The sequence below is a fragment of the Apteryx mantelli genome, chromosome 17 (assembly GCF_036417845.1).
Source record: "Apteryx mantelli isolate bAptMan1 chromosome 17, bAptMan1.hap1, whole genome shotgun sequence".
In the NCBI taxonomy this organism is placed as follows: Eukaryota; Metazoa; Chordata; class Aves; order Apterygiformes; family Apterygidae; genus Apteryx; species Apteryx mantelli.
The window spans coordinates 14,533,236-14,557,633 of NC_089994.1; positions in this window are offsets into that span (position 1 = coordinate 14,533,236).

Consider the following 24,398-nt stretch of genomic DNA (forward strand, 5'->3'; position numbering starts at 1 on the left):
ACTACTTTCTTTATGAGAGTCTTGCTTCATGAAAAGTGGCTTAACACCAAGTTAATGCAATATCAATGACCCTTCATCTGATAATCCTATGATAACTCATAGACTGTACAACTGTTATACCTATTGGTAAAAGCTGTACAGGTTTAATTGTTCCTTTTCACATCCATTGCTGTAGCGTAACTAACTAATGCCATCCAGTGGTAATGGTACAGCATAAATTGAACATGTCATAAGCTTGCTTACCTAAGGTTCAGTAGTGTTGTTCTTTCTTCTGGCCACTGCCAAACTTAATTAACCTGAAAAATACACTGATGGGTGGAAAGTTGCTCATTCCAGCAGATGGCAAAAGCAGGGAGTATATATGATAATAACAAGTGACTATAAGACCTCTCCCATAGTTATATAAAACCAGCCAGTCAAGCCATGCAATATGAATCATTTTTGTGGGCGGGGGGTTGAATTTTGAAACAAAAATATCGCCTACCTTTCTCCCTTACAGCACAGAACTCAGATTTTATTTACATTTTGACCAGATGTTTCATTGGAAGCCAAAGCGTGTGGTTTTCATTTTTTGCGCAACATGTAAAATTGACTCAGTTTTGCTTATTTCATACTAAGAGGGGCACATATATACAAAAAACCCATCTATTAGCAAGCTTTCAGGTGTCTCCAGCAGTTTCACTGACTATAGCAGTACATGAATCTTTGTATTTTCTGCATGGAAAAATGGCCCCACTCTACATTCTTAATGAAATGCAAAATACTTTTTTGAATTTTGAGTAATTGTGTGTTTTGCTGCAGGGTTTTTAGACATCTTTAACAGGCACTAATTCCTGCTGCTGTTGTATTCTTTGCGATTTCTACAGCCCTCACATATACTGTGAAAATTATCCACTGCTGACACCAGTGGTACAACTGAACTGAAGATAAACGTGTTCAAACCGCAAATGTAGCCAAAAGAAAATAGTTATGGTGCTGAACTTTCCATTTCTGAACTGATGACAATCCTGCCTTGTTCTTGACCACGTGCTAAAAAGTAGCATTCTTTTAGCAGCTCTGTTCTGTTACTGTTATCACATGATGTCAGCAAAAAAGAGGCATTTTTCCTCCTATAAACACTAGTTTTTGCTTACTTTGCCAAATGTTCATTTAGACAAATTGGGGACCCTACCCAAATTAAACTCAACAGTGAGTTTCTAAACCTTAAGTATACCTAATCCCCAAATTTTATATAAAATCAAATAGTACCCTCATTTTTGACTTTATCTACATCTCCAAACAATAGAATAACCAATCAATGTTCACTACAGTAAATATTTTTAAAATTACAGTTCAAATTTATCAGGGATAACCAAGAAGAGCAGTAAATGACCTCATATTTAGATTTCATTGCCATCAGTATTGACCACACAGTCTGTTCCAGGTTTCTGAAGCTAACTATACAGTAAAACTTTTTATTTAATGCCATCATTACAAATGTTGTTCATTTGGTATTCATTTAAGCAGCAAGCTAATTTTGAATGCTTGACATATCAAGGTGTGTGAACAGCTGCTTGGTCAGTATTCCATACCCACTTTTTATGTCAACACAGGTACAAAATTTAGGATGTGGAGCATTTATTTTTCAGATTTGGCTGCAGTGATAGAAGGGATTACTGCCTGGAGCTGCTTGCCTTCGGCATTCCTTGCAGAAATTTACTCTCTCCAACAATTTAGCAAAGCTTTGCCAGGTTTTATTTTAGATAATTTAAATAGGTGTTCTGAGACAGTCTGGTTAATTTTGCCTGAAGCAAATGAAGTGATTCATACAAACTCCACTCCCAGGGGATCAGGAGGGTCATTAATGAGCACTTAGGGGCAGTAACCTCTTCTACAGGCACATCTGCATCTTGAAGAGAACATCTGCCCTCTGGCTCAGGCCCACTGATATTAAACAGCTTGAGATCCACTATATCAGTAGCAGAGATTAAACTATAAACTAGAATTTCTGAGACTGGCTCCTCTGGTGTAATTCTTTTCCTACCTTGCTTGTATAGAACCTTTCAAAATCCAGAGGTGCAATTCCACATTACAGTATTATGGCACAAAGTTGTGTATGATACTGTCATTGAGGAGTATTTCTCCTTGCTTCTGCCTATGCCACAGATTAGGGATAAAATATATGCAACACAACTTCTGCATTTTAGAACCTGGCTGTTTATAATATTTTTGGCACAAATGCTTAGAATCTAATAAGAGTAGCCCAAATATTATGAGTACCAACAGCACACAAGCTGCCTAATGTTTTGCATGGTTTAATAATGAAATTCTGTTTCTCTTGGACTACAGCCCTAAAAAAATAAAGAGCACATATTGTTTTTTCTGCATGAAAACAACAACCGCGCTACACTGAATACTAAAACAGAATTACTTCCATTATGTTTTGTCACTTATTGTTGAAGATGCACTGTGCAGACTTAAAAAAAAAAAAAAAAAAGCCAGAATTATTTATATAAGCTGAAAGGTCATGAGTGATTTTCCTGCCAACTAATATCTATTGCCAAAAAAAAAAAAAATCCTATTCAGACTGAAGTATATTAAAAAAATTTTGACAGCACAGAAGACCTTTATCTGGGAAGGAAGAGTGTTAATTATGCCACATTGATTTAATCTCACATAGACCTGGTGGATAATTTAAAATTCATGCTATTATTAATTTGATAGGTATATTTTACAGCCATCACATTTAAGGAAATGCAAGTACTGTCACTGCCAGTGAATCACTTTCCTTAAACATTTTGCAGTGGTATTTTTCTTTCTTTAATCTTTTCCTAGTAATATTGAAGAGACCTTTGGCACAGTAGCGAGCTGGGAATTGCTGATGGGTGGCTGGAACACAATGCAAGGCTCACTGCTGTACGTAATTCCCTTGGCTCCTCCGTTAGGTTATTGGAACACTGCATGGGAAAGGCACCAAGAGAAACACCTGAAAGACACTTTATTTAGTCCTCTCCAATAGTATGCAGGCAACTTTCAAGTGGAAAACTCTATGTTGTTCCGGAGAAGCCAATCGCAGTGTGATACCAAAGGCTGACCTAAGTTTTTTGTATAGGGCAAAGATGTAATCACTTTATTAAAAAAATCACAGTATATTTAAAATTATGACACTTGCTCCTGGAGTGTATGATTTTTCTGCGAATTTATAAGTGACTTAATTACTTTATGAATTAAAGTGCTATGTTATTAATATGAAAACCAGAAATGTTTTCTGTTCCTAAAGATCTCAGCTCAGGCACTTTATCATGGCACAAAACTTGACAAAGATATAAACTTTGGATAGCTGGTGCAATGCAGAGTTCAAAAAAATTGGTGTTATTAGTGAAAATGTCTTCTTGGACAGTAAAAGGCACAAATTGGAAAAAGTTCTCATTTCATACAGGGTACAGAATACTATCAATAAAATGCACTAAAACTACCAAAGAGAATGTAAATAAATGTATTATGAATGTACAGGATAAGTTCGGGGTAATGTACTTAGGCAAGAATGATTAGGAACATAAATACAGATATGAAAGAAGTGAATAGGTAGCAGTTTTGCAGAAATGGTTGCGGGCGTTTAATGAATGACAAGCTGAACATGAGAGAATACTGTCATGTTGCTCCAGAAAGGGCAGCCACAGTAATGGAGCCTACAAACAAGAGTAAAGCTTGCAAGATGTAACAAGTGAGCTGCTTGGCACTAGTTAAGCACTAGTTTTGTGCTCCTGTTCTCAGGAAGGATGAGGACCCATCGGAGAGAATCCAGAGGAGAGGGAAAAGAATGATATGAAGTCTAGAAAATGTGGTCTAGAAAAAAGACTGAAGAAGTAGTTGACCTCAGAGAGGAAAAGACTGAGGAACTGATAACAACCTTCAAATATGTAAAACTGCTATAAGAAGAAAGGAAAACAAATTCGGATTTCACAAGAGATAGGACAAAAAGTAATGGGAAGAGATAGAATCAACAGGTGTTAAATATTGAATTAGAAGCAATTTTCCATTGGTAGGAATGAGTATAGATCACTTGGCAGATGTGGGTGCCCTCACCTTTGGAGCTCCCTAAGAACAAAAGGGGCAAACTTCTTTCAGGAATGACCTAGATATAGGGCATAATGAATGCATCTCCTGAGATACTTCCTTTCCCATGGCTTTATGACTAGTAGTTATATATAAACTGCCAGATTTTTGGCTAACAAAGAGTGCTTTTTGCTCACCTTGTCAAAACTGTGACCCATATCTGAACTAAGCACTGTTCTTGACTCTCTTGGCTTTCAAAGGTGTGCACTAACGATAATATGAACATACCCTTGGCCTTAATTACTTTTCTCTGTGTTCAGCTACTACTCCATTTCCTGACAAGATGTTTTATTTGTGTGGTTGGTCTGAATGGGACACAATGCATTGACAATATTATCATCAGTAGATTCTCAGCCAGAATGAATCAGAGCGCTAAAACAAGCCAGTTCCACCCTGACGCCCAATTTGCCTCTTTCATATTTTCATCTGCCATGTGGTAACTTGAATGTGTTGATCTTTCTGTGAAGATCACTGCTTCCCTTAGATACACTCACAATAGCTGAGGAAAAATCGTTACAACTTCTGCATCTTCACAGTTTTTATTGTAATTTTCTTTTTTTTGGCTAACTGTATGATTGAGGAGATTAATGCAGGGGATTATTACTGTCTGCTTCAGTGTAGTGAGTGCCATTAGCTCCACAACTTCAGAGACCTTTTGAAAATCAAAATTTTAGAAAAGAAGTATGCATTTAGAAATGTTTTCTAATAGTGGAAAGTGAAGGCTGAAGATATTAAACATGAACACACCTGCATAATTATGAACTAAGAGCTAGATAAGATTTTTTAAGATTGATGATTAATGTTTCTGGATTACTAAAGAAGGGTTACAGATAGTTGGACTTGGCCATCAATGGATATGTACAAAGCAGTGCACATTCTCTGTTCTTTTAAAACAGAACTGGGTAAACTGCAGAAAAGTGTTACTATGAAAAAAATTTCAGCTGGCCAATATCCATGATCCTAACATCTATTTTTCATAGTCTTTCCATATGAATATGTTGTTTATACAACAAAATATTCAAAGAGAAATGTTACCATTATCTCGTTCACTTTTTGTACTGTGCTGGAAGTATTTGCATGTCTATTCTGTAATCAGTATTCTCTCTAGTGTTTATAGAACTTAGCCCCATGAGGAGATATCATACAACCTGGCTCATGAGGATGCGGGGAACTGAAACTATGTTATTTACTGTAGACTGTCTAACTGGTGGTCTGTAGACCACCGTCCTGTGACCTCCAAGGAGGCAGAGGACTGCTGTGAAGGGAGTACACAAAGCCTAGCAGCCAAGTGTTTTGTCATGTGTCTAATCCTTGTCTGCAAAAGGGAGCATAACACAGTTCAGCTGGAGCAGCTGAGAATTGCCTCAGAAGAAGGGAGCTTTCAGCTGGTGCAGAGCCTGCAGGACATGACCTTGAGTCCGACCTGTCCCTGCCAGAAGGCTGTAGCCAGGGCATGCGTTGCTGTGAAAAGCCTTTGGACCAGTTGGCTTCTCTTGAGTTAGAGAACGTCCCAGGGTTTACTGACCTAGAGTGGATGCGTCATGGTGATCAGGGCATGTAACAAACTCATCATCATTATTCATGTACCAAAAAGATCTTGACCCAGCAGGGAATTTGAGCTTTTCACATGCTGAACACTCTGAACATTGTGACAAATCATGTGTGACCAGCTCATCCAGTTCTATTCTAGGCCTAGTGAAAGGACAGCCTGTGCACAGGTCATTCAGATTCCTGGCACAACAGGAGTTTTGCAGGAGTAATGTTTAAGAATTATCCCTGAAATGCATATACTTCCTAGCTTCATCCTGCAAACAGGACTGCACTAGCTATATCTGCCTGGTTCCCCACCCATCAACGCTACAAAGGTTTCTTGGTGTATGTGAGAAAGGCATTCTTTTCATTAGAGAAAACACAGTGCACAGAATATAGGTGCTTGCTCATGGCAACAAAGGAGCATTCAAATTCATGACATGAGAGTCAAAAATAAACCACACTGATGAGCTTCATCATTTACTGTCCTACTTCATCATTAGGATGTAAAACCACAAAGTTCTGTAATTTGTAACATGCTAATGAATTAATTGCAGTCATCAGGCTTTTTTTCCATTTATTTAAACAGTATGAAATTGCCTGCTGATATTTATGTTACCATTCTTCTGTTTCATTTCTCTATCCTCTATGTAGTAGTACTGATACAAATATTCCTTCTGCCTGAAATATGCATCTCTCAAGCCAAACCATATTAATGCTCCTATTGTACAACTGTTAAATAAGCAGCCCACAGCCCTACATTTACTTGATTTACATATATAAAAATTCAAAAATGCACAAAGGTATGCTTCAAGCTTTTGTCATATCAGTTCCATTATATACTGGCTTCTGAAAATAAAGATTTAGGTGTCATTTTTTTTCTTCTTCTATCTTCAGCCAGGATTTTTTATAGTTGATTTGACATATAAAGTAGTTAGAAAGGCAATTTTATCTTTTCTTTTTTCCTCCTCAAATATTCTCTGCTGAATCGGTAAACATCTATAATTTCTGACAAGGTCACTTAATTATCAGCGGTGCTGGATGAAAAAGAGCTGCCTTATCTTAGCTTCTGCTTCTTTTTTGGAGCTGAGCATTGCTGAAAAGCCTCATGCATGTTCATTAATTACTATTCAGAAGTCACTCTTAGTGCATGCAAGCATTTTGCCTTCCTTAAGATTTGCTTGTCACTTATGAGTGATTTATCTCTGTGTTAAACATCTATCTCTCTAGTGTGCCAGTCCCTCAAAGATACCAAGTTTGAAACAGGAAGATAAGCAAACAGTTTGAAAAACAAATAATAACGGATCGGTGAACATAGGAGAATGAAACAATGTACAACAAAACTAAGGGAGCTTGGTTTCTCTTAGCTTGTTTTCTCTACCTCTAAGGAATAAAGAAGAGCAGCGGTTTGTGCTTAAAGTTCCAGACTGTGACCTGAGAACTTTAGATTCCATTTCCACTGCCATAATGAATGTCTTATGAGACATTAATTCTTCCTGTGCCTCGTTGCTCCGTCGGTACAACAGGGATAGTAATCTTCCTTTTACCCACACTACTCGTGTTACCAGCTTTATGTAGCAGAGACAGCTGTGTTCAGAGCACCTTATGCAACGGAGACCCAAGCTAAAATGGGGGCTCTGCATGTCACTGAAGTGAAATATAACTTGATCTATTATTAAGATTCAGATGCTGGTATTAAGTGTTATAGAGCAGAAGTATTACCAGCCATTTACATGTCTTAAAATAAATAGCCATATGTGGCCCCTCCCTCCCCCCATCCATCTTCCATTCCTTGCCAAACGCGTTTCAGGCAGTGAAGCCCACAACAGCAATGAGCCCAGGGACTGTCTCTCCAGGAACGTTCTGCCTGGGCATGGTGTTTGGGTCCATTTGGAACCAAGTCACGAAAAGACTTAGGAATTGTTTTGGATATTTCCAGGAAGCCTTCTCAGTGTACAGCAGTGGTTCAAAAAGGATAGAAAATATTAGCTGATACATAAAAGAGAACAGAAAATGGTATGGTGCCATTATAGACATAGATAGGAGCAGAGGCAAGCCTTACACATTAGGAGATGCTGATTTCAATAGAATTATACATGTGTAAAATTGCATTTCTGATGAATCAAATGATGTATTTCAGTTCTCATCATTTTATTCCCTTCACTCTCCACAGGGGAAAAAGGATCCTATTTAAGCAACTTCCATATGAAATGAGGCTGAAAAGGATTAAGAATGTTATCCTAGTTGAGAACCTCATAAAATGGGAATATATGGGAGGTACACAAAATAATACACTACTGTGTATTATTTTATATTTGTCAAAAGAAACACCTATTTACCCTTTCTCATAATAGAAGGACAAGGGAGATAGATCACTTACAAATTTAAAACAGGCTAAAAGAAATCAGATTTTTTTACACAAAGAAAATTTACCCTGTGGGACAGATAAGAGCTTAGTAGGAATCAAAAGGGATTAGACATTTGTATGGATAATAAGAACATCCACAGCTATGTTAGATAAGATTAGGGGAGGGGAAAAAGGATATAAGCACTCCTGCTTCAGGGCATCAGCCAATTACTGATAGAGATAATGAGAATTTTTCCAGTGGAATATTCTTCTCCTGAAAAATGCCTTTTTGTAAAGAGCAAATATTTTGTGTTCATTCCAATGAATCATCTAATGAATTTTGCTTCAAAACTTGCTAATCTGGTTTCTTGGCAACCTACTCAGAATTGGGAATCCAGAAATTTTGGAGGAATGTGTTGCATATTGGCCTATTGTCTAATTTGTCCAAGATAGTAAATCTCATTCTTATTGCTGTATGCAATGATTAGAAAACAGTTCATACATTTTGAGATGTTAAAAATGTCTTCTTTTTTTCCAACATGGAATTACAGGTTTTTGCAATGTTTGGATTCTGCATAGAACACAAATTTCATCTTTCAGCCTGAAAGCTGAAAATTTCCTCAGGATGGTTGTTCCTTTTTTTCCTGTTATTAGTTACTGAACTTCTTGACATTAGCCTTCTAAGCATCTGGTAGTGACCACTGGGGCTGGAGACAGGCTCTTCTTCTGTAAAGAGATGTCCTGTCTGAAGACTGCAGGTGGACTAGGCAATGGGGATTTTTGTTGTAGGTGAGTGATTGACTGCAGGTGGAGGAGAGAGCTTTACCTCAAGTTTAGCTGACTGCATTACTGAAGACAATAAGTAACAGTATTTTACAGTTATATAGCTTATCCCTGTGGATTTCAAAGTTTTTCACAAACTCTGTGGAAATATTGTCACAGAAAGGTTCCTATTCTGGGACACGGACCTTCTTAGCGTGCGCTAAGACTGGTAGGATGGTGATTTGGCCAAATCACCATACCTTTGCATTCTTTATGGTCATTTTATGCTCTCACTATTCCTGCTTATTTTCATTTGGACCTGTAACCTCCCATGTGATGCTTAGTTGATTCTGTCATGACAAACTTTTGTTTTCTAGACCTTTGTAACACACACCAGTGATAAATGGATAACAGTATAATCTCTCTCCTGGCTTAAATGGGAAAAGCTTTTGCTGCAGGGACATGTCTTAATTTTTAGCATACACTCTCTTATAGATTACAGAATTATTCATTGTAAACCATTAATCAGACCAACATCTGACTAAAATCTGGGTTTTTTGTTTTGTTTTGTTAGCATGTAAGAAGAACATCAGACAGGGGAATGGAGGAAGATAATTATGTAGGATAATTGCTTTAAATCCTTTTATATCTAAGCTGCTAAGAGGCTAGCTTTGTTAAAAGGAAGTAGCCATGATTAATATGGCATGAAACAATAGAGAACTCAGGTGAAAAAAAAATCTGGTACAGTTGCACAAGACATTTTTGGCAACAGTTTCATGTAAATCTCTGAAATAAGTGCAGGTACTTAATTGGCAATTAAAAAGACAGCCAATGTAAATGAATTAATAGCTGACTCTTAAAATGCACTAGCTGCTCTGTAATTAATAGAAAATTAAAAAGGAAATAAACGCTTACTTACAGCCTTAATAAGATCTGAATATTACATCTTGGTCTGAATTGATTGGGATGATAAAACTTTGAGGGGAAAATATGGAAAGCACAGTTAAATAGTTGCCCAATCTCAGTAATATTTCAGTAACGTGTAATCACCCACCTATATTTCAGAATACTTATGCAAGACAACATTCAGAATATTTGAATGTAAGTGTAGGGAGAGGACTATAACAGTCCTGTTGGTTTCCCAGGGAATTTGGACAGTAATCGTAAATAAAGTTCACTAGCCTAAGATGGAAGTCCTCGTGCATTATTCAGTTAGCCCAGTAATAAAATTAACTGCTACATAAGCTCAGAATCAGTCTTTGGTGTCCTAGTACTATATAGCTCCATTACATGCCCATCCATACATCAAATTCAACTTCAGTTTTTATTCTCAGGTTTAGTTTTAGGCTGCCTTTTAACATTGAAAGGAATAGTTCCACTTTCAAATTGGTGTTCCAGCTCAAAGTTTTGCACATCATCTTCCTGCAGAGTAGTTGCTCATGTATAAGAGGTGAGGGCTTTATAATACTTTATATAAGTATTTTGTTCTTTGTCAGATTTTGCTTGTGAGCTCTTGGAGCAACAACTGTTCATTACTGCGTGCAAGTAAGTGGCGTGGGGTTCTGATAGTAGCTGGGAGATGCAATAAAAATAGCATCATAACAACACAGTAATTTCCACCACTGTCAGTGTGTACATATCACTCATGGCATCTGAGTGGCTTGTATGAAGGCTGACCATGTTAAGCTCATATTACCAAAAAGAAGGGGGAGAAGGAATGGAAGGATTATTTTTTGCTGGAAGTTCTTCTGGGAGAGATATTTGAAGGCTCCTGGGTGTAAGAGGGCTTAGATCCTTCTTCCAATTTAGTCCTCCTAGCAGCAATAATGCACAATTTTGTGTAGAATCATAATAGCTTTTATGGGAACAGAGCACTTTGCAGATCCTTCTTCATGACCTAAGATATGGAAAGTGAACACTAATTGAATAGGGCTCTTAGATGACATTCTTAGAACCATTTTTTATAATGTTAGTTGTCCATCTGACCTATATAAAGTTGTTGACGTTTCCCTGGCAAGTAGCTTGATGCAGCTAAATCAAAGGTAACTTAGTTCATATCCAGCATTCAGATCAGGAATAATAAAAGAGAATGGCAGGGAAATAGCAAAAATAATTTTTAGAGTTAAGGAGAGAATAAGGAACATTCAAATGGGAAAGACCTATGCAGCTTCAGAAGTGATCCACTATGTTTATCTTGTGCATTATATCAGAACAGAGGCATCTATGCTTGAATTCAGACATGTATTCAAATGTATCCTCAGAAGTTCCATGAATTCCAGAACAGTACTACCTAAAAACTGAATAAAGTTTGAGTCTTCCTTCAAAACCAATATTCTTGTTTTAAGCATTGTAGTAGCATTTTGCAGTACTGCAGTATTGTACCCAAAATTTAGGATACAGGGAGGATATAGAGGAATTTTTAGTTGTTTCATTACTGAGGCAGAAGGTATCAGGGATTTTTGGACATGGAAACAGTAGCAGCTCTGTCTTTCTCCTTACTAGGTACATTAACATGTACCCAACCGGTACATTTTCAAAGAGGTTTCTACTTAGCCTATAACCTGCTTCTTGGAGAATGGTAATCGGATTTTTATGACTTCAACCTTCCTTCCATCTTTAAGTATTTAACCCTCTACCTGCTTTGTCAGTGCTCATAAGCATGTAGTTTGAAATTACAATTTGATACTGCTATTTCAGATTTGTGTTGATTGGAAGGCTTCCATTACATCTGCAATGGAAGACTGAACTAATGAGGTCACTTCAGCTGCTTAAATTGACAGTAGCCTACTATAGTTAGAGAGGGAAACCAGCCTTTGCAGGTTTCACTAATATTAAAGATTCACTACTAACATTACAGTAATATCAGATAGTAACCCTACCTCTTTCAGATTGTTTCACAAACTTTTCTCTGAAGGAAAAAGTACTAATTCTACACAGATGTATACCATCTTTGCTAAAGGCTCCATTTCTTTTAAAAAAAAAAAAATTGCCACATGCAAAATTGATCGAAAAAGGAAGGATTTCAGGTGCTGATCACCCAACATGTTTGAAAGTGAGCCATTGTTTTTAGCATCACTCAAAAATAAAGTGCTGTGCTAAAGTACAATAATAATCTTTTTTCAGCTCTTATTTGCTTCCCTCAAGGCTATAAAAATGGTTTCAGAAGAGGGGAAAATGTCCTACTCGAAAAATAGCACCTTTTCATATTTCTGTTTTCTTCTTTTCTTGACTTATTTTCAGATAATGAGTGAAGTGCGAGTGCATGCAAACACACTGTTCTCTATTCATTTTGAAACAAACCTTTTTTTCAGAAGCAACTTTTTATCCAGCAGAATCAAGAAGATGATTTTTTTTCCAAGAACTACCTTGAGAAACTAGTGGAATATATTTAGGGATGTGAGAGCTTGAAAAACAAACAAACAAACAAAAAACAGCAATGCAGGCTAAGAGCTATCTGAGGTTTTTTTTGCAAGTGGAGGTGTTGGAAAACTCTGCTGGCACTTACTCTTTCCTACTTATCCTTCTTTATGCATTTTCATGTTACAAAGTTTCTTTACGGATTGCAGACCTTTTAAGAGACTTCTGTGAAATGAAACATTTTGGTTAGACACTGTGAATGTTTTAACAATCATCAACAGGCCAACACAGAGATGCTCCTGTCATCTTCATAAGCTCTTTCTTCTAATATTACTTAGTCTTCCTGGTGTTATATTACAGAGGTAAGATCCTTAGATGTAAGGTGTAAGATTGAACTAAGAGTTTTCACTCACCACCAGCTGAGAAAGCTGCAGTATTCTCTAACCAAACCTTTTGAAAGTTTTACTGACCTCTGGTCAAGTATCTCTTAACCTCCAAATGCAGGTAGTGGATCTGAGTAACATTACACTCCTCTTTTAGATCCTCTTTTCTGTCATAAACTGTGTCCTACCTCTGTTCAGTCTCTATAAACCTTGGTACAACACAATATGGATTCATTTTTATAGTTAAAGTCATTGTTTTTCAATCTTTGTAAGTTAGTAATTGTTAGCTGTGGTCTGACTTTTTGACTTCTTACCTATCCAGAGCAGACTAGTGAAGTCCTGATGAGATAGGGTAGGTAACCATATAAGAAGCCACCCTGGGTAGCTTATATGACAGGCGAGAGAGAAACACCAATGCCTTAGCCAATGCTGATGGTTCCTGTAAGTATAATGGAAAGATTAAAAAGTGTTACAAAAATAATATTGATCCACATGGATAATATGAGGGTTGAGAAACTCACAGACCCTTGAGGGAACAGGGTTGGAATGTATGGCTGGGATATTTTCTGAAAACTTCCTGCCCCACCAGTTGCCTCTCAGGCCATGACCTTATGGGTAGGTACTGCCAGCAGGCATACATGATAAATTCTGTAGAGTTTTATGGCTACAGGTTCCACACAGGCTCTGTAGATGGTAAGAGAACAAAGGCAATAAAAAATGAAAGGATGAGGATAGTTGTGGTAGAGAGAAGATTATAACAGAAGGAAGTATTGCAAGGATAAAATGATGAAGAAGCCTCTGAATTTTAGCTGCATCTGAACTACCTTCTGTGCTTGAATCTGAAAGCGAAGGTCAAGGTAGGTTTAGAAGGTAGTGAAGTGAATGTTGCCTTAGTGTCCTCCCTGGATGAGCCGGAGAGGCTCGTTTATCTTTAGTCTCATTCTGTTGCCTTTAGTCACATGTCTGAAATTGGTCCAATCTTAGGGCAAGCATGATTTCCGAGCCCCACTGTAGCTCTTCTTCTTATGTCTTCTTTTGTGTATTTACATGAAGTTTCAAAGCAGCAAGGGCTTAAGCTAACCTTCTACTCAGAGACTGATTAACCTATTGAGTAGCAATCACGTGAATAACTCTTCTGGTTTCAGCTGGACTATTGTGTTTTGAGTTGCCCAAACCACTCAAAGTTATACAGGCAGCAGAACGTTATCAATGTAAGAGTTGAATTATAACATGTGCTTTCAGCAAAAGTTAAAAAGAAAAATTGATTTCAAATTATAAGGCACTAACATGAAAATGTTCGGAGACACTGGTGCATTTTTTATAGGGTAGGTCCCATGCCATCTGAAAGTATGGGTGAATGTGAGTTGTGTTTTGTTCTGTGTTCCCTGTGCCTCTGGGAAATTCATATCTACAATTCATATAGCATGTATATAGCCTGGAGAAGCTTGTAAGTTAATAATAATAGTGTGAGACAGGTGGTAGAGTGCACATGGCATGTTACATTGGTGAGCACTCTCAGAGCATTACAAACAGAATAGATGGCTCTTCAGAAGTTACTGACAGTCTCATATCACACACTTTCCAATAAATATTGTCCCAGATGCTTGTACAAATCTCTGGTGCATGGCTCTGGTAGAAATGGCTCAGTAATTAGAAACCTATCTTTAAAAATATCAAGCCTGGATGACTGGCATTAATCTAAACTACTCTAGGGACTCCATTTTATGTCTTGCTAGTTCTTTATAGTGTTAACCCTTGTATCAGGCTCAAGAACTTCAAAACAAATCTTCTGCATGGCCAAATCATCAAAAGTTGTGTTGTAAGGTGTTTACTGAGTCCTTTGTGGAAAGTTTGCAATTAAAATTAAGCAATGCTCTCTTGGCTTTTGAAGTTTGTTATAAACCTGAATGAATGACAGTGATTAAAAAATTGTAATAGTCTTGTGTTTTTGCCTAAACATTTCGAATGATTACTGGACCCTTTTGGAAGGTCTTAATCTCCTGTGTAGTTTTACATTAAAATTATGATGGTATATTGTGAAGCAAAGCAATAAAAATCTCTGTTTTCAACTGAATGGTTATTTGAAGCAAACACTTAAACAATAGTCTGGATATGATCCATAGAAACAAATGTAGGTCAAGATTTATTTCCTTTGTCAAGGAAAGAGTTGATCAGACTTCCTGAAAAAATCGCTGGACTTCCTGATAATCTTGTAACAATACAGCTGAGAGCAAGAAATCCATTAGTTCCTGTGAACTTCAAAAAAGGCCATTTGACAGAATTGTTTTAGCACAGGAAAGGTACGTGTTTAAGACAGGAAAGTTTTAGGCCTCCCCCCATTTGGAAACGTCTGTTCTTGCTTGCACCCTAACATTTAAATACGGGAACCTGGGTGAGTTAATAGATAGGCTGTAGATAGAAGACCACCAGTGGAGAGATAGTGCATTGTGTTTTAGAGATAGAAGATCAAATGAGGGGTTTTTGTATCCTTATTTAGTCATTGGTACTTAGACATTTCAAGGTAACAGAACAACCACAATACCATTTTGCAGACTTGGAATGCTGATTAAAGGAAGCCCTGAGCCTCCAAAATGTGTAATTCAGAGCATGCAGGGAAAAAAAAAAGGTTCTTGTTACCAGAAAAACAAGTTCATTTCACTATTTTTAAACAGACAGTACAAGGCTTATCCCAGCAATAACTGTTTACATGACAGAACTGAAGAAAGGAGCCATTGAAAAAAAGGACAAATATTCCTCAAAGCATCTCAGATTTTGTCACACAAGGCAGCAGCAGGAATTAATGTTTTTGCTAGAAGGTCAAATGTAAGGTGCTCCCCTATGGAATATGTTTACCCTGAACTTTGTGCTGGCGTACACACGCTGACCTTTTCCTTCTAATTTTTTCTGATTCTAATATCCTCTTACCAAAACACTTCTGTTTTGTCTCTGTTCTCATGACCAGTCAGCTTCACTTCCACTGCTTCCCAAACACTCTCAGAAGTGGTGAGCATCAACATTTAAAAGAACAGTTACAGTCTCAAAAAAAGCTTTGTAAAGATGTCTTTGAAAGCAACAGAGAAAAACAGCCACAAGTTTGCCAGCTCCTACGTGGCAATGGCCCTGTGTACTATAATATGCCAAGCTGATTTTTCTGGTGAAGTGCCTGTTTCTCAATCTATAGTCTTGGATTAGATTATACATAGCTGAAAAAACTTGCACAGTTCTGTCAGTCTCAGTGGAGCTATGCTGTTTCATGATAACTACTCTCATAAAGAAGAGTAAATGTGGAAAAATAGAGTTTATCCACTTGTAACTTGAGTAATACAGATTCTGGCCAGCTCTCCCTGCCCATCTGCAATGTGAGTCTACCCAGAACACCCCTGACACCAGCTGAGGTTCAGCTGGCTCCAGCTGACTCCCTGCTTGTCTCTGGTGTGATATGTGTTTACTCGTGGCTACTTTGCATTTTTGCTGTAATTTGGTACCAAGCTTATTTTTTCCTAGGCAGTGAGACTTTTTTTTCTCCCCAGAGCTGAACTCCAACTGAAACTAACATTTGATCAGCGTACTGTTCTCCCCTTGAGTACCATCGCCACCTCGCAGCAGTCTGGCCCATCTGATTTGGTGAGCTGGAGACTCTCTTAGAGAGTTACACGTTTTTGTTCACATTCTGACATTATTATACAGCTGATACTGTGAAAATCCCTGTGCTCTGCCTGCTACTCTGTTGATGTAAATGTACCCCTGCGCAGAAGGCGCTTTTCATGTCTGTTCCAGAAAAGGGTCAGCCAGTTGTTGAGTCTCACTGAGCTGATAGTGAGATACAAACAGCCTGAGACAAAGCTGAGGTCTGAACAAACTTGGGGAGTGGTTTGGGTGAATGGGACTGTGGTTTAGAGCTGAAGAAGTTGCCAAAGCTGGAAAAAAAAAACAGAATCAAGAAAGGAAACCTGTAAACAGAGAAGATCCTTATAACACAGCAGGGAGCTTGAAGCAAAGCAGAGGGAGTGCCTGGCCATGTTGCCAGCCCAGCATGAGGGGGAAGATACAAAGTAAGCCTCATGGCAGCAAGTCACTTATTCCTAGGAACAGATGGACTTTGCCATCACCCTGTTTCTTGAGGTAGGTGTACTATGATGAGGCATATTACATTCATGATGCACATTGTGCATATGGACATGATTACATTCACGTTTACATACAGTTGTTGCGATTTGTATAACTCGTTAAAAAAATTAATTTGTTAACAATTTGTATTTCTTTTGCTGCCATGAAGAAAGAACAGTTGTATGTGCAGGAATCCAATGTAAAGTGTATTTGTGTTGTTTCTCACATCCTTGAAGCATTAAGCCAAGCAAGGCTCCTACCGTGAGTGGGGAGTTTTGAGAAGTCTCTTTTTAAAATAAAGAAAAGCTTGGGTGTTGTCAGAAATGCTAGTGAAACCCAGCTCTCGGCAATAGGTGTGTGCTCTGGCAGTGCGCTTAGGCAGCCTAAGCCAGCACCAATACCTGGGCCCCGTAGGACTCTCAAGCAGCATCCACGTGGGAGCTCACCCAGTTCGTGGTGGGTGTAATGGATGGGCTTGGGTTTGCTGCTGGACTGCTGAGGTGTGTATGGCAGCTAACTGCGTCTATGTGATAGGGTCCGAAGCATTCCTCTAGAGATAAGCTGGGTTCAACTCGTGTATAAGGGTGGATGCAGGCTGATCATGAGGCACAGGGGTCTGCGTGCTGCATCAGACTGTGGCTGGGGAAGTACCACCTCCTTGCCTACACCTGCAGATATCCTGTGTAAGCCAAACATACTAGAATTTTTATACTTGTACAACTTTACACCTTCCCCTTTTCAGCTTGCACTATTATACAGTCATCCTACTGCAGTGCTGTCCCTACTAGAATTCTGCTAGTCACAGTGTGCTTGTTCACTTGTTTGTACAAGACAATATCTTTCCTTTGTTGCGCAAAGGTGTTAATAAATGCCTGGATTTGAATTAAAAGGTGATAATGGAAAACAGAGACCTCAATGTGTCAGTCCTTCTGATGCCTACAAAGCACCATCTGATGTTTCAAACATCCCAAAACAGGCATATGTGAGTTAACCAAAAACTCATTTATAAGAACAAATTCTTGAAAAGCTAACTGGGGAGAAGAGGAGTATGTGGCAAGTGAAGAAGGAGGAAATAAGAAAACCCTGAAACAAATGCGGGAAACAATTTTTAAAGGCTGCACTGAATACCCAAAAGACTAGACCAGGATTGCAAGTGAAGCCTTATTATTAAAAAGAAAAAAAAAACTGTTAAAGTTTATTTTTCTTTGTCTTTCTGCATTTAATCAGAAAATGTTGAACACTGAAAGCAGAAGTTCTCTGTTTGTCCCTCTCCTCTTAGAATGGTCACTACCTGTAATTTCCTCAGTGGAAAGGTTTTTCAGTGGTCCTTAATCTGGGTCTTATGAGGGTATAAAGGACTGAACATTGCAAATGCTCCCAAATCCTTTCCTTTAAAAAGTCTTTGTAATGAATCTTTGGTTGCTGACCCTAGTAGGAGCCTGGAGTAGCTTTGGTTTAGCAGTGGTGATATGAAAATCTACCCAAGACTTATCTGATTGCACAGTTACACAGGCATGTCATTGATTACATCAGGCATCCTGGCCTCATGAAGAACTACAAAGCTGCTTTTCAGCTGTGTTATCTGAAACCAATAGTGTGGCCCCTCACCCATCCTGCGTCGGGGGCTGTGATCACTAGCTCACCCTTTGCACCTGCAGTAACACGTAGGCTGGGCCCCAGGCTGCTGCCCCAGGCCTCTTCCCTTCCACCCTGCTGAGGTACAGCGTGCCCTCCCTGACGTCTCCCCTCTTACACTGACATGAAAATAATTTGCACAGTTGAGATGACTTGCTTTCCTGCAAGCTTTGACATTATTTTTCCTTTGGCAACCAAGAATTCCAACGTTAAAAGACCTGATAAAGCATAAGTGAGTTTTTAATCCAAAGTGATTCCAGGCAAGATGCTAATTCTTCCATTAAATTGTGTCCAGCTTTTCTTTTAATTAACTGATGCAAGGCCGAAGAGTTGGTGATGAAAAATGCTATTAATCCTAAAAATCCTATGATGAACTTAAATTCTAACCTTCAGGCATTATTTTTACTTTACTTTTTGAAATTGAATCATAAGTGCAGTGTCAGCTATAATTACTGGCACCCATCACAGGGACCAGGGACAGCTGGCACTTACAGAGATTGCTCTGGTGTTGGAGGTTGTCGGTCAGAGCTCTCCTCCTTGCCCTCGCCACAGCTTACTGCAAAGCTCATCACTCAGCGGATCAGAGCAGAACCTCCTGAAGCAGGGAGTCTTAAAGAAAACTGTGTGTAAGCCAGTGATGAACAGTGAAACTACAAGTTGAAAGGATTCTTCTCTGTGTTCTTGATCCAGGATCTCCAACGGGCTCTCAGGAGATTTCCTGCTCTCTCCTGCCAGATTCACAACTTTTCCTGTCTCACTGTTTTCCCTCTGTATACGAACTTCTTACTGCACATTCAGAGTTGCTTTGATTTCCACTTACTTTGTTTCTTTTTTCCTGTGCGCGGATCATCACTAGGCTCTACTGCTCGTCTGTAAACCTAGAATAGTTGGAGTTGTTTTTACTTTTCCCTCTGATTATTTCTTTGCATTTTATCTATCTACAGCATTTCTGAAAATTCATCCTTCCTAATATGCTCCAATAAGTTAGCCATATGATTACATATCACGCTGCATCACAACCAGGAAGTATGATGCTACAATTAAGTCTCTGTCCTGCAACTTTAAACAAACAGGGTTCAGCTTCTGAATTGCTCTTTCAAGCCTCCTTCGTGATTTTGAGAATTTCACTCTGATCCAGTTGAATATTTGTTAAATAGGATTAATAAACAAAACAGGTTAAAAATTATATGACAGAACATTTTTCCATGAACAATCTTAACTTTAGAAAAAGAGGCTGCAGCCTCTGACTGACTGCATCCATGTCAGATAGCTTCACTCTAAAATAAAATGAAGTATTTTATTCCATTTTAACCTTTTTCTGAATGGAATGTTTTAATATTTGATTAAAGTACACTTTTCATTTTTAGATTATTTTAATAAAACTTCAGTGTTACAAATAATAATGGAAACATAATGGATGTACAGTTAATTCATTTGTACTTTTGGTTTCCCAGGAAATATTAAAAAAATGAAGTTTTGATCAGATTGAAATAGACAAATTCTCTTTTTTGTTCATTCAGATAGTAAGGTCTTCAAGGCAAGGAGCATATGGACACTAACCATGATAGTCTGATCATATTTGCAACAGTAGATATTATCATATATACAATGATTTAAATGCCTCCACCAATACATTTAGAATCTTAACGTTAGCCAGAGGCTATAAATCTAGCAAGTAAGTCATGCCTGAATGCTGTAATGCAAAGTTAGCATTTTTTTAGTTTGGTTTTGGTATTTTCTAGGTCAGAAATTTTAATCTGAATTGATTTCATGCAATGACAAATCACCAATGTCACAGCTGATTCCCTGTGATGTGTTCAACTCTCTTTTGAGATTAAGATGTGCCTGGATGCCAAAATAGTGCTCCATATACCAGAGTGAATAACAGGATATATTCCCTATCTATGCTCATGTTTTTGCATAGCTTTGCTAGCTTTACTGACCCCTTTGCTTTTTCTTACAAGTTTGCATACAGTTCTGCTTTATGTATGTAAAATTAATCACTTGTTGTCATCTCATATTCTGAGTCAAATCAAAAGCCAGACAAACCTAAACCCTAATTTTTAATTTTTGTATACGCATATATATAAACACACACCCAAACCTACTGATGTATGAATTTCATTAAATCACATAGAACTAAAGTACAGGCTTTGTTCTATATGTAAATGTATTTTCTCTGAGACTCGTTCAGTATCAAGGTTGTTCAGTGAGTTGAATAAACCTTGCTGCTTTTCAGCTTTCTGCAATCATATTAAATAGAAACTGACTTCAGAGTTTGTTCTTATTTCAGATTTTTATCTGGGAAAACTTGTCCATGGAGAAAAATAGAATAGATAGGAATAACATCAGTGACTATGATAAAGTTTGCCAAGAGCTTCCAATTGTTAGATCTTATTTTTAGTTAAGTTTACTGAACTTCAACCAACTAGACAGAATGTTTATATGCTTGGTGTCTGCCTGGGGCAGAATTCTCTGTGGAAAGTTAGTGTAGCAATTGCCAGCTTTTTCCAAGCTTTATAATGTTCTTTTAACAGAGTTTTGCAGAAGAAGAGCAGAATGGTTGGTTATTTCTTGTTTTTTCTATTTTGTATAATATTTTTATATGGACTGTATCTGCTGCATTGCACTTCCATTTGAAGCCACATTATGCATTTGGTCAAAATGTTAGCTGCAATAAGTCATTATATGCTAGATATAGTAGACGCTAATGTATTCATTCTATCAATGAGAAGATGCAATACTGTGCATTTTTATTCTAAATACAAAATAATAAAGCTTAGTTCCAGTCTTTCTGACATAATTGTATATCAGAAGTCACACCCTTGGTGTAAAATCAAGACAATCAAATAGTGAAAATAACCTGTTAGCAACATCATGCTTGCAGAAAACTGAAATGTAAGAGTGGTTTAAGGGGCAAAATTTTCAGTTGTTCCTCTCAGTTGTTCATGTTTAACAGTGAGGAGATAGTCCTGCAATAAAAGCATCTCATCCCACAGAGTGGGGAGATACTCACCAGATGTGGTTCTGCTAAGGGTTTTCCCAGATAAGAACTTTCCCTGTTTCCCATAATTTATATTGCTGGATTTCAGTGCACCAGAAACAAATGAAAAAACTCACAGAGTTGAAATCAGATAAAGCCTCTGATTTAAGTCTTTGGTTTTTTTTTTTTCTTCCCTGTGCCATGTTTGACAAATTATGCATGACATGCATCTCAAATGATCTTCTGGTCTCCCTTCTTCATGTTCTGTCCCAGAATAGTGCTAAAAATGACATAATGATCGTTCAGAAAGAGTATAGAGTCAGCTCAAGATCAAAATGTGAAATGGAAACAGATTTGTTTAATTCTGAAGTGTGTGTGTTGCCCAGCATGCACCTAAGTTTACTGTTTTGATAAAGATACTCTAAAACTGAAGCAGGCATTTAGGAATTTTCAACTATACTTTGGCTGTACCTGGAAAAGACTTCACTTTCTGCATTTATTGTCCTACTTGCTGATTTACTAATCTGAATTTTTGCAGTGTTAAGAAAGAATTCCTCTGAAGAAAGACGTACCTATAAAATATAAGACAATTGCCAAAAAATATTCCAACTTGCTTTTATTTCAAGACTATGAACTTTCAGACCCCAAAAATCTTCTAAGACTCTATGATTCTTCCAGCTTTTTCTTAAAAGTCAATTATTGTGAAGTTAAAAGTATTGGTTGCAGTAGAGTTACAGATCTGATAACACACTGAAAGACCTCAGCCACTGTGAGCAGTCCTTTAAACTTCAGAGATAGCACAGGATAGAAAAGATGAACAGAAGATTCAGCGCTCTGGCCACAGCCTTGCAACACAGGTGTCTGATACTGCACTAATAAAATGTAGTGACTTCTCTTGACCTCAGTAACCACTGGGTTAAGCAGGAGAGACAACATTTTATACAGACCATTCATAACTTACACTAGTACTTTACATTTTGAAAAGCAACTTGAGCATTTTGGATCCAGTATTCCAAAGACTTATCCCGTGACCTCCTCAGGCTCTCTCAAAACCATCCCTTGCTGTCCATGCTGCCTACATGTTGGTTCTGGCTGTAGTCCACAGATGATCTTAGCAGAGAAGCTTGGGCAGAGGTAGAAGAACTGGTTCACACTTAGGTCTGTTCCTCCAGACTATACAGGTTCAACTAGTCTGAGTTACTTTTTTTATACAAGATGCAAGGATAGGGATGTAGGTTCACATGCAAGAAAATGCAGAACCTTCATGCTGAGATCAGCCACCCTGGCTATTCCTTTAGTTCTGAAAATGGACCTCTTTTAATACCCATGCATAGGAGGGAACTCCAGCAACTAATTCCTAGTAAGCCTAGCCCCACTAAGCTGAGTCTCTCTGGATAATAAAGCACCCGAAGTTGTGACGTGTAGAAGAAGCCAATTAATGTAGCCATCACAACTGCAGGCATCTGTCTGTAATTTCATGTCTGCATCATTGCTTTAAGCTCTGGAAGGTACCCCAGCAACCTGTTGTAGCGTGAAACCTGTAATTACTTTGTGTACAACACTGATGAAAAGACGGGTCACTAGGAGGTTAACAAATCAAGCTCTGCTAGACAAACAGGGATGGTGAATTGTAAGCCCCTGGCCCTCGGTGACAAACATGCCGCTATAGAGGGCTTTCATTTATTATCAAGGAAGTTCGAGCACCTGTTAGCATACAGGCTCCTTCATGCTGTCACCAATTCCATGCCTTGAGTTTAAATCACTTGTGCTTAATATTCAGCTCCAGACTGAAATGGTCTGTGAAATGCAGCTTTGTGTATTTCATATGTCCTCAGAGTACTTGAGACTTATTTTCTAAAATACCACACAATTTAGATCCGACACAGTGTAACAGTAAACCTTTCTATCTCTTTGTTCATACCCATAGCTGCCAGATAATTTTCAGTTGATGTAAATCATTTGCACACGTTTTATTTACATGATTACAAGATACAGTCTGATTCTCTTCTTGCTCATAAGAGCATTAAATTAGCAAACTTTACTGAGTTCAATTAAATTGTCCTGATTTATATCAGTACAGGTGAGAAACAAATTGGAACCTCCGTAAAGGAAAAAAGCCCTGGATAAGTAGCTTCTATTTCTGTCACTGTTCTGGCTGTTAATATATTTTCCGTTATGTGAGCATCAGAATGATACCTTTTCATTTAAAATTGCAGGTCCTGACAGAAATGTATATCATTGGGTTTAAGAGATGTTTTAAAATCTATGCTTGCAAAACTACTGTTAGTATTTATTTTACCATCAAAAAGTTTCAGTTCAGTTAAGAAATCTCTGCTTCTTTATTTCATGATGTTTTCTACTTGGCTTTCAGAATAAATGTTGTAAGATAATTTTTTGCAAACTTTTTTTCCTTTTTTCTCTCCATAATTGTGACTGCTTCTTGTACAGCAACTTCATCATCCTCTCCCTTCTAATCATCTTCATCATCCTCTCCTCTTCTACTGTTCAAGTATTTACTGGTTACATAATCAGCAGTGCTTGTTGCTATCTTCAAGGGTCACAACAGGACTAGTGTTCCCCTTACCACTTAAAAACAGCTAGCAGATTCACATTTTTTGAAAAGGTTCTGAGAAATAGTATGTTTAAGTTATGGGAACCTGAGAAGTGAGGATTTAACACTGAGAAAAGGAATCTGAACTTCAGTTTTCAACCTTCAGAAACCTCTGCACCTCTTGGAGCAATCCCATGTCAGATACCTGTCCAAGGCGGAGGTTCATTTATAGGGCAGGGCTCAAAATACCTGGGGTCTGGCTCTCCCCACAACACCCTCATGCCTGGTTAACAGTAGATGCCTACTCCAGTAGCCATCTATCAGTGTAGATTTAGACATCCCTGTTTTCCTTTATGTCACCAACCTTTTTGAATCTTTTTAAGGTCTTGGCATAATTTATATCCTGATTATTATTCCATTTAGCAGTTTTATGATGTTAGTCCTAAAAGCTGTGTGACAGTGACTTGTGTAGGCCATTGACAGACATTTTACATGTGTTTACTTTAGTTTCATCAGTTGTCCCATTATTGAAGAAGATTAATAGAAACTCATCATATATTTTATGAGACTGTTATTTCCTTTTAAAATAAAACAAAAACAGAAACAAAAAAAATAGTCCAGTACTTTCCTGCAGAAATCTCATGTTTT